Raw genomic sequence first — 11074 nt, 5'->3', positions numbered from 1 at the left:
GGAATAATTGGAGGGAGCTCCTAATTAATTTGATAATAACCCTATCCTGTACTAACACACTCCACATGGAAAAAACAGCTAAAAAGTGCCAATTAGCTGTGGAAGCAAAAGGAAACATGTGATGGGGATTCAGGGAACTTTGCAGCCAAGGCCTGATGGCACACAAGTGTGTGGGGCCCTCAGCAGCACTGTCCTTCCTCTGGCACTGGAGTAACCTGCTCATGCCTTTTATAGCCTTGTGTCTGCTATAGCCTACATCTCCCATGGACTGGTTAGCTTTCTTCTTGGTCCTTGCATCCATCAAACAGACGTAAATAGGCTCATGATACATTTCAGGGGTGCTCTAAATTGTTTTCCTGGTAGGTTTTGCAAGATCCTCCTCCAACACGTGGGGTCTGTGGGACCTGCAAGCCATGGAGTGAGGTAGAGCCAGTGCAGCAGGGGCTCAGCTCCTTTGAAAGTGGGGCTGTAGCTCCATGGCCAAGCTGGGCATCAACAGATGTCTTAATCCTTCCACAGAGGTTTTTCTTGCCACTGGTCCAATCCTTTGGGAGGTTTGGGGCAAAGAGGGCAGAGCAGTCCTCCTCAAGCTCCCCTGCCCGGTTTGCACTGCTGCTGGAGTGAGCAGAAGAGCTCACGGAGAGCCAGGACCCCGCAGGCAACCTGGAGCTGCCCCTTGCCCCCCACCATAGCACTCACCACAAGCTGCTGGTAGTCCACACATCGCATTTGGGTTTTACTTTCTAAATGCTGACGTTGGCCTGCCGCCGGCACTTAAGGTGGCCTTTTTTCATTTTCTTCTCTTAGTCTGTGTCAAGCTGTTTGGTATTTTCACTCCTGAATTTCCTCAGACCTCTCAGCATTCTGTATTACAGCATAATCCCAGGGACAAAACTGGCAAATAATTCAATATATTTTTCAGAAAAGAGGCAACTCAGATCTAATTATAAGTTGTTACAGTTTTACCAGGTATCTTGTATTAAAGCTCCCATAAAGCATGCAGCTGTAATGAGCTCCAGCTTGCTTTCCGGGCAAGTATGAAAGAGGGGGTTTCGTTAATATTTGTGAACACGGACAAAAGGCTGTGCTCTGTGGACGCTGTTGTGATCCCTGGAACAGACAGGTGGCATTTCACTGATTTCCTAGATTGCGCCTTGCAAAGCAGAGGGCACACGCAGGAGCCAGCAAGGCAGGGAGCTGCACAGCACAGAAAGGCAGTCGCTGCCAGCTCCTGTCAGGACAAGAGTAGTGAAAGGGGACCCGAGTCCCACAGGCTGTCTTACAGCAGCTCCGTGTTCACAGAGCACGGGGTGACTTCCAGCCACTCGGTATCCAGCGGTTGCTTTCAGGCGCAGGATAAAGTTGGTTGGGATGAAGTAGGTACCCCAAACAAGGCAGTTCCCCACGTCCCAGAGTCACCAGCCCTTGGGGACATCAGCCAGGGGATAAATAGGTGGGGACGCCTGTGTCTGGTGTGCCAACAGGGGCGAGATGCACCTGGGACCCTTGGCATACCCACATGTCCTCAGCTAGGATGAAATCAGGTCTAACAAAGCCTTGGAAGAACCCCCTGCCCCTGAGGAGCCCCCCAGCGCCCCCAAGTCAAAAGTCAGCAGAGAGAGCCTGCAGTCATGGGGTGGGGAATGGGGTTTGCACCTGCACAGCGAAGCCAAGCAAGATTTCCCTCCGCATGTGGTGATGCCTTTAATAGCGGAGCCAAATCTTGGGTTTAAAACAAAGCTGAAAAAGAAAACCCTCCCCCAACATTTGTAAGCCCTTTAAAAAGTTTCAGTTTAAAATGAAACACAAACCTGGCACCTTGCCACGGGACAGCACAGCTTTTAACTGACCCCATATGTAAAGCCAACCTGAGCAAGCTGTTATGGACTTGAACCCAGCCCGTCGGCCCCCTAGAGGCACCGTCCTCCTCCGAGCTCTGCATCTCTGCAACAGCAAGCTCTAAATCTGGAAACATTAACTACCCTCCCATCTCGTTAGAGAATAAAAGTGTTTGCTGGGACACAACGAACAGTGAACCAAATGCCCACGGTACGGACAGGGCAGACTACACGTCTCACTGCTGTGTCCCTTGCAGGAGGGCCACGTCAAACACGCCCAGCTTTGCTACGTGATCTTGCATCTCTCCATCTCGGGTAAAGCTGGGCCCAACTCAGGCTCCCCACAAGCTACCGATTCCTTTCTCCCACAAAGCTCTCACATGCAGAAAGTCTTGTTAACTGTTAGTGGTAGCAGTCGGTCATGGCAGAGTCTGCCTTTTAATTAGACGATGGTACGGAGAGGCTCTCCTTTGTACCACGTGCGACTGAGAAGGCGTTGGTTGTAGAGAGCATCCCTGCCACTGCTGTCAGCTCCCAGCCAAGCGCATTGCATGGGAGGAGGGGTCTCCTCTTCCTTCCCTGGAAGGTTATTAATTTTAGCCTACATTGCAGCAGAGCAGATTCACCCCCCAGTAGAAATAAGAAATAAAACATACTCTTTCTTTAGACCAAAGAGACCAAAACTGAAGCCTGGGACATACTCAGTTAAAAAAACCCCATCACACACAACTTTGATGTATTTGATGCAGGAAATGACATGGTTTCCCTAGCTACATTGCTATGAAATCTTAAGTGAAAGATTGCTTCCAGCAGAACACTCTGATTAAATCTGAAGAGATTTAAGAAAAAATAAGATTTCAAGGCCTAATTAATTTTCTGATTAAGAAGTCAAGATGGGTAAGGAACTGGAGGCAGCAGCTGAGATACGAGTCTTTCTTCTTGATTACACTTCTGCTCATTAATTTAGTTTTAAAAACCAAGGTACAGGAGAATAAAAGGCTGACCTTTGATGTATGTGATATGCCATAAACTAGAACCAGTCCTCCAGATTTTTGCTTGTCAGCTTTGCATTTACTAAACAGAGGTTGCCTTTAAAGATAATTTAACATGATTAGAGATCTCTCTATGACTGAAGCTCTCTCTTAAAAGTAGCCTATATACATTGCTCCTTCTTTTGCAGCGTTAAAAAAAAAACAAAACAACCCTGAAAGGTTTGAGAGCCGCAGCTTCCTGTTTTTTTCTTTCTTGGCATCCTAAAGCCATGCAAAATCCTGTCCTTCCTCTTTTTTTGCTAGAGGAATCTGTAGATGATCTGGGTGTCTGTACAAGGGGAGAGGCGCTTCCTCCCTCCCATGGAAAAGTAGGAGAAAGGCAGTTCCTCACAAAAAAGAGCTTTTCTTATAAATGTACCAGCAGTGATTGTAAAAATGAAAACAGTTTAAATAAGAAACATTTCTGGGTGCTGAAGGAGAATACCACGCGCTCAGCAGAAGTGAGCCCATATCAGCCGTTCTCCAGCCAGCCACAGAGCCTCACAGAACAGATGTGCCATTTCAGTGTTTAAAAACATACAACTGAAAGCCAGAACCCTTTCCAAGATCATCTTTATACACTAATCATCGAGAAGTGCATTATTTTCAGGCAATCATGACCAAAAATAATTTCTGCAGAACCACATTCTTAACAAAATCCAAACCTCCAACTTAAAAATTTTACTAAAATGAGGGAAACCAGCCAAACTTTCCCCTCTGCCAAGGAACTGAGAGACTTCCACGTGCCCAAATCAGCCACATACCAACTCTAGAACAAGGGGCTACCTAAAAAAGTGGGGGAGGAAATCACCCAGGAGTAAAGTCGACTATACTGAGATTCCAATGTACTGCAGGCAGTGAAAATTGTCTAACCCCCTGAAGTTTGCAATCCTCATCTAAAGTACTGTATACTCCATAAGTAAAACCTCCTGCCCCAGAAATCCAAGGGAGGGTGAAAGAACTGACTTGAAGGTTTGCCTCTTTGAAAAAGACCTGAGGAAAGGAAAAAAAGGTCCATTTCAGGGCTCACAGAATAAGTGTATTTAGATACTCCTCCTTAAGAAAGGACCCAGATGCAAGCAAGGTTTGTGCCATAGTTTAAATCCAGGTTCCCAGGAAAACTTGCTTACAGAAAGATCAGAAGATCTGAGGATCATTACTGCAGAGGATTCAGAGAAATTATCTCCTAATACACCGTTGAAGACAGAACTAGTCTTGGTCTCTCTTTGGCTTGAACCTCTACTGAAATTTAATGCTGACAAATCAAAAAGGGATATATCCAGAATCCGTAACCCTGATAAAAATGGGAAATCTGTATCATCTTAATCAAAGGATATGCCACCCTGAGCTGGATCTGTGTCTTGTCCCTTGGCCTCGTATGACTCCTGAGTGCTAGAGGTTAAGGGTTTGTTAAAGAATATCGGTTTTGATTAAGTGTCACATACGGTGTAAAACATCCTCTTTATCGTTGGAAGTGAAGGTTGGGGGCCAGACAGTGCCTTTTAGTGAGCTTCTAATATAAATTAGGTGTCTTAGGTAATGGGTGGTTTTCAGACAGGATTGATCTTTCTATGGTCCAGTGAAAGTAGGTGTGTTTGGCGAGATGTCACAAAAGCGAGCTTCCTGGCACCTATACTAATAGGCTGGTTACCCCTTTTGGAGTAGGACTTGAAAAATGTAGCACAGGAATCCCCCCTCCCCCTTCCTAACTTCTTCATTTTCTTGATGTAATGGGCAAAGGTCTATACATCCTTTACTCCTTTGGTATTTCAGTCCTTGTATTTGCAGTATCACTCAGTGAATCTTAAGCCACTCATCCTTTCAGTCAGTTACAGCTCCCTAAACTTGCATGAACTTAAAGATGAAGCGGTTATGAGTAGACTAGGTTACTTACCATTTTTATCAGTGTACAACCTTTAAAGAAAAATGTATGAAGTACACCATCACCACCACAACCAAATGATTTCTGTTCCCCATTAAGTCCTCCTTGGAAACTTTGATTGCAGAGAGACCTAGGAAGAACTGTAGAGATGTTAAACCCTAAGTTCCCCTGCCTCAAAAATAAGAGCAAACATGCATTTCTATAGACATCAAAACGTGTCTGTATTTTCCTCTTTATGAAGCAGAAATTCTCTCAGCTTTGTGCAAAGAGTGGCATGATCAAAAGCACAAACTGAGCACACGAGAGCCAGAAGCTCTAATGCAGAGTCTAACCATGGACCTCAGGTAAAGAGGGTATATACAAAATAAACCTTTCCTTTATAGTTCATTGACATGTGGTAGTTAAAACTTTTCTGAAAAGTTTCCATGGATTTATGAAGAAGTGAAAGCACAAGTGCACAGTCGGTATTGCAGGCTTATAAACCAGTCAATGATCACAACCCATTAATCTTTAAATATGCAAGAATATGTCACAAGCATTTTAATATTTCACTGCATTTCCCACATCCTCACTCATCATTTGAGCACTGGTAGGTATCAAGTTCGTAAAAATATTTAGGTAATCAAGATACATAAGTCTATTCTGATTCTGACACAGAAAACCTTCCTTGGTCCCCAGTTTACCTATCCAGCATAGCCAAGATTTAGAGCATGAATACCCTTCATATGCTTATAAAAATACGTTTGTCTTTAGGCAAAGAGTTAGGGGCACCTGTAACTTTAAGCACAAATAGCTTCACTCAATACAGTGGGATTATGATGACTGAAGTCCCATTTGCCTCAAACTGTAACAGAACCAGCCGCAGACATTGCCCTCTGTTTCGGTTATTTCAGACATGAAGCATAAAAACTCTTGTGTTAGCATGGAAGACCTAGACAACATTTCCCCTCTCCTGTCTCAGGACTTCTCGTGCTTATTTTTGCTTACATGCTCATTGTTATGATGACGTAACTTTGTCCAAGACCCTTTAAATGTCTGTCTTATTAGAGACAGTTTTCAAAAACTGATTAACCGGTTGAGGTTTGGGGGTTTTTTCCAACAGTATCATATGAAGGACACTTATTCTTACACCCCACGTTCCCGAACTGATCCCTAGTTGTAATTCCTACATCCAAATGGGACACACATGGAACCAAGAGTGTGACAGACAGATACTTCTGCTCGGTAGAGCACATGCTGAAACAAGACAGATATTTTTCAGGTGTGGGTGCTTGGTGGGGACACCTAAGGGAGCCAACACGCTTGCCAGGTGCTGGGGTCCTCAGCCAAGTCCCCAGCAAGGCTCAGGCACCAAACGCCTTTCAGCTCATGGTCTGGTCTTCGGGCCCAAAAAAGAAATCAGCTGTCTTATTTTGAAGGTGCCCACCCTGACTCTCAGGGATATGGTGCATTTTTATTTCTAACGCATTTAAAGATATTTCCTCCAAAGTAAAGGCATTAAATGGAATACAAACAACAAGTGTATTTTTACTGATTGCTAGAAATAGTACATGAGAATACTTCTAAGATAAAATTTGCCACAGTATTAAAATACAAGAGAAATGCAAATAGCCCTCCACTGCCATTGAAAACAGAGCTACTAATTGTGGAGGGAACGTACCCATCTCAGAGAGGCCGCAATGCCAGTGCCCTTCCACACCACTCCAGGCACTCACTTAGGAAATAAGCATGTGTTTTCTGAGGCTCTCTTACCTAACACCTCATGTTCCTCCTCACAGAAGAACTGAAAAACGTTTCAAAACTGCTTCTGCCCCTAAAACTCACGTTAAATGCTAACACTGCCAGGTTTGTCACAGGAGCACCTGCTCCTCGCTGCACAAATACAAGAGGCGGGTGGGAAGGAGGACTGGCGTGCCACGCTGGAGGCTCCTCTCCTAGACATTGGGCTGGGAACTGGGACTCGGCTACAGAGGTTACTGATCAAGGTGCTTCTCTGTCCTTTGCCAAATGCACTTGCTCGCAGTCTGGGAATTACTGAGCAAGAGTGTTTCCGACAAGGATGCACTGGTTTATTCCCAGCTCACCCTGTGTGTCCGCACGGCAAAAGTAAACAGGCTGTTTGCAGGTCCAGGAGCAGGCTGGCAGCTGCAGCGTGGACCTTCCTGCAGCCCCATTTATCCAGCGGAGAGTGAAGTTTGCCTGGGGCTTACCTTTCAGAACAGGGCAGCAGCATCACAGCAGCTCTTTCTGGCCTTGCCTGCCCTGCCATCCTCTGTTTCCCACGGACGCCGTTGGTGGCCCAAACCCCCTGCATGGGGTCACAAGGAGCACAAGTCAGGATTCAGTGATGGGCATTTTCTCTGTGCCACATCAAAATTACTGCGGAGACAGAAAATGTACATATATCACTGTTGCAAAGAAGCACTATAAAAATATTGGTGACTCCCTCCACCTTCTTCCATGTACAGAGATTTTGTACCTCCCTTGTATTATTCAGTTTGGCAGAGATAAGAAGTGCTAGAAGCGTAACACAGAACAGAAGTTGCCTGAAGGATCAGTTCTCCATTTATTACTCTCTTTTTTTAGTGCTGATAGGAATATAAATTAATAAAAGTTGGGGAAAAAAGGTGATTGGATTCTTGGGGTTTCACCTTTTACTCTGTGGCCATCAAATGGTGGGCAGATCACCCAGTGAGCTGACTGCCCTTCAGGAAGGGGAGCTCTGTTCTGTTTGGGGACAAAGCAAGGACAGAGGGGAGGATTTAAGGCCCATTGCCACAGGGAGTTCGTGGGCCTTGCCAGTGGTCCCAGTTACATGTACAATAGCATGTCCTTTTTGAAAGGTGGATATGAGCAAACATTGCTGCAGGATATGTAAGAGGCAAACAAAGGCCTTTGGAAATGCAGGTCTATTATCAGAGCAATCTACTTAAAGGGGTTACATTGAAATTAAGAGAAAATGGTTTCTCTTCTTCCTTACTCATTAATGCCAACACAGCCCAGAAAATAATACCTCTTAAATGCAGTTTGATACCCCATCCCTTCTACACACCCTCTGAAGGAGCTCCCCTGCAGACCTTACCAGTGCAAAATTTCTCCAGTACAAAAGTGACCATTCCAAGGTTTGACAATTTTCCATGTATGAGTGGAGAAGGCAAAAAATAAGACAAAAAAAAACAAACCCCAAAACCTTGACCTTTAAAGAACAGGCTTGTCAAATCCAAGAGACAATTTTCATGAAACGGAGTATTAAATTGTTCAGTGCAAGGTCCCCAGTTACTATCGAGCACCCTCTTTAGTTTTACTAATTTCTGATTCCCGTTAGTCTGTCTCCATTAGGCAGGAGAAGAGTGGCTTTCACACGCTGGGGTACAGAACCACCTCTGCCCTGGAGACGACGCGAGGCCGTTCCCACCTCTGCGGAGCCCTTGCTGCCCAGCCCGCTCTCCAGGCACCCAGCCTGGGGCATCGCTGCACACACCACCACGTCTTCCTGAGCTGCCTTTTCAGCATCTTCGCTCCCTCCCGGACCCACGGTGCTTTGTGCCACCCTGGGGTGTGCCCAGCTTTGCCTGAGGGTTCTGTGGTGGTCGGTGACAGATGAGCTTGACAGCCTGCACTGCAACCAGGTGACTGAGCATTAAGTCGCCTGCGAGAGCAGGCGCTAAGTAAATCTCATTCCTAACCCAAGTCACTTTTGATAAGAACAAAAGCTGTGTGCAAATGAATATTTCCATCTTATTTCAAATTCTAGGTTTCAACTGCAATATTAATGCTATTTTACAGTGTAATTTACTTGTAATAATATGTCATTATTGCCATTTTACAGTTTTCTCTTAAAGTATTAAAGAAATGTTTTAAAAGGCACAAATAGCTGCAGCACAAATCTCCATTCAGCCTAAGAATCTGTGCTCTCCCATCAGAATGGCACGTAATTGAAAACAATGACATCTCCAACGGGCTGAACACTCCAGTCATTAACGCATTTTTATTTTGGAATAAAAGAGCATACTTACAGCCTTTTTCCTAAATAGTAAATATAAATTAAACATTTCTCTTCTGTTCCCAGAATGGCATCTGCCAGTGAAGCCAGGGCTGACCTCAAACACTTCCCACAAGTGCATCTCAAACCAACAGGCTGGGTTTAGGCACAAACCTTCCCAAGGCAAAGGGTCTACTGCAACACAGCATGTAAAAAGTGGCTTGCAATAGGAGAAGTGTCCTTTTCTGGTGACAAGCTCCTGAGCGCCAGGTGACTGCACTCCTGGGTTGGCAAGAATTGCAGAAAACTTGGGAAAGCCTTCTGAAGCCAGGCTGTGTGCAAAGGGATGGACATGTCACAAAAAGGTGGAGTTGCTTAATGGAGATGCACATCAGAGATGTAGATTTACACCACTTATGTTTCCATCTATCCTATAGATCTTTAGATGGAAACTGATGCACCATTAGTCCCTAATGACTGAGGGAAGAGGTAACAGACCTCTTTGTTCTGCAAAAGTCTCCAGAAACATTAAGGGCAGGATCCCATCATTATTTATGAAAAATACAAATATGTCAACAGTTGGACTTAAATAGCATCCATCTCTTGGTAGGAACTTGAAAACCCTATTTACACCCTCCACAGCCTTCCAGCATGTAAGAGGTGTCCTCACAGTTCTGTCTTCCCCCTACATGCTCCCAGTCTGTGGGAGGAGGGAAGGGAGCTGTGGTTGGCAGGAGTGGAGATAAGGACAATCCTCCTCCAGGGAAAAGTCCTTCCTGCAGTCTGTGCAGGACATCCCTGTGCCGTGATGTGCTGCTCAGGCACGAGCCCAGGCTCCAGACAGCCCTGAACGCACCAGCCCTGTAACCTGCTGGGGGACCACCATGAGCTGGGCACTGCCACTCTGGGGATTTGACTGATGCCCACTGAGCAAAGGAGACAGCAGGGTTTGGCTGCCAGTCTGAAAGTAAAAACATCTTGGTGTAAACTTTTTCACCCTAACATGACAAGTGAAGAAGGACTTCAGGAATAATTTTTAATTCTGATTAGCCTTTTTCCTTGTTTACTTCACAGCGTACCTGTTTGCAATGCCAGATGACTGCAACCATTTGGTTCATCAGGGTGGAGCTCGGAGTCGAGGGATGCAAGCTGTCAGTGCAGGGAGGTCTAAAGACTGTCACAGGCTTCCCATCCTTCTCCAGAAGGGTTCCCACAGCTCCTTCCCCATCACGACACTCCACAGGTGGGGTGAAGGCTATTTGAGATCCAAGTGGTCAGAAGGGTTGCAGCTTACACATCAGGTTGTCTCCTGAAGGCTGGGAGTTTAATGCCAGCAGCAACTATTGTTGAGCAGCTGTGAGATTTATGCCGTCTTCCCAAAAAAACGTGATTTCTCAGTGTGATTTCTATCTAAATTTGGATGAAAAATATTTAATGGCAAAACATTAGTAAATAAAGGCAGATCAAGATGATGTTGCTACAATAACAGATTACATTACTATTCTCTGTCCTTTGGAAAACCCTGATTAGAACAAGATTCTCACGGGGTCTTATGAATAAGTCAGGAAGGGGCTCTAATGATCCTGCATGAGAGCATATGAGCTACAGCCCAGCCAGGGAGGTGCCAGGTGCCTCTCAGAATCAGACATGAGTCTGGATGACTAACAGCAGCTATCGCAGGGGGGTTGTTGATTTTCTTTAAGGGTTTGGGCCAGATTCTCTGCTCGTATAAACCAGTACTGCTCTGTTGAAGCCAGGAGAGTGCTGCCAGTTTTTATCAGCAAAACCTGCCCCTCAGTGTATTTTTAATCCCTTCGTTCTCCATTATTTTATTGAAAATTGTACCTCAGTCAATATATCCCCCACTACCGGGGCAAGCAACAGACTTTTAAAAAATCAATGTATGGGAAACTCCACTAGCTGAAGTACCCTTCCACCTTTGCAAGTGCACCTAGCATTGATTGCTGATCTTGAACTGCATATTTACTGAACTATAAGAAAATTACTTTTTACTTGTGTGTGTCAGGACAGCTCTGAATCCATGAATGACTCACCCCCAGGCACTGGTGTTTAATTTATGAGCTATTTATCTCCTTGCACACACCCCAGCACAAACAATTATACTTAGTAATTTGTTGATCTTATCAAGGCTGTTTGATGTTACTATTGCTACCTCCAATAATGCTGTGCTTTGAAACTTAAACAGGATTTATAACCAAATTTGGATACTTCACACACAATTCAGATTTCAGCAAAATTTAACTCTTTGGCAGCTAGAAGGTTTTCTGTGCAATTTTTAAAGGAGAGCAAATGTTTCCTCTTTTGCTGACAAATTTGGCAA

This window comes from Buceros rhinoceros, unplaced genomic scaffold (assembly GCF_000710305.1).
Source record: "Buceros rhinoceros silvestris isolate BGI_N320 unplaced genomic scaffold, ASM71030v1 scaffold16520, whole genome shotgun sequence".
Classification (NCBI taxonomy): Eukaryota; Metazoa; Chordata; class Aves; order Bucerotiformes; family Bucerotidae; genus Buceros; species Buceros rhinoceros.
This window is presented reverse-complemented; position numbering follows the sequence as displayed.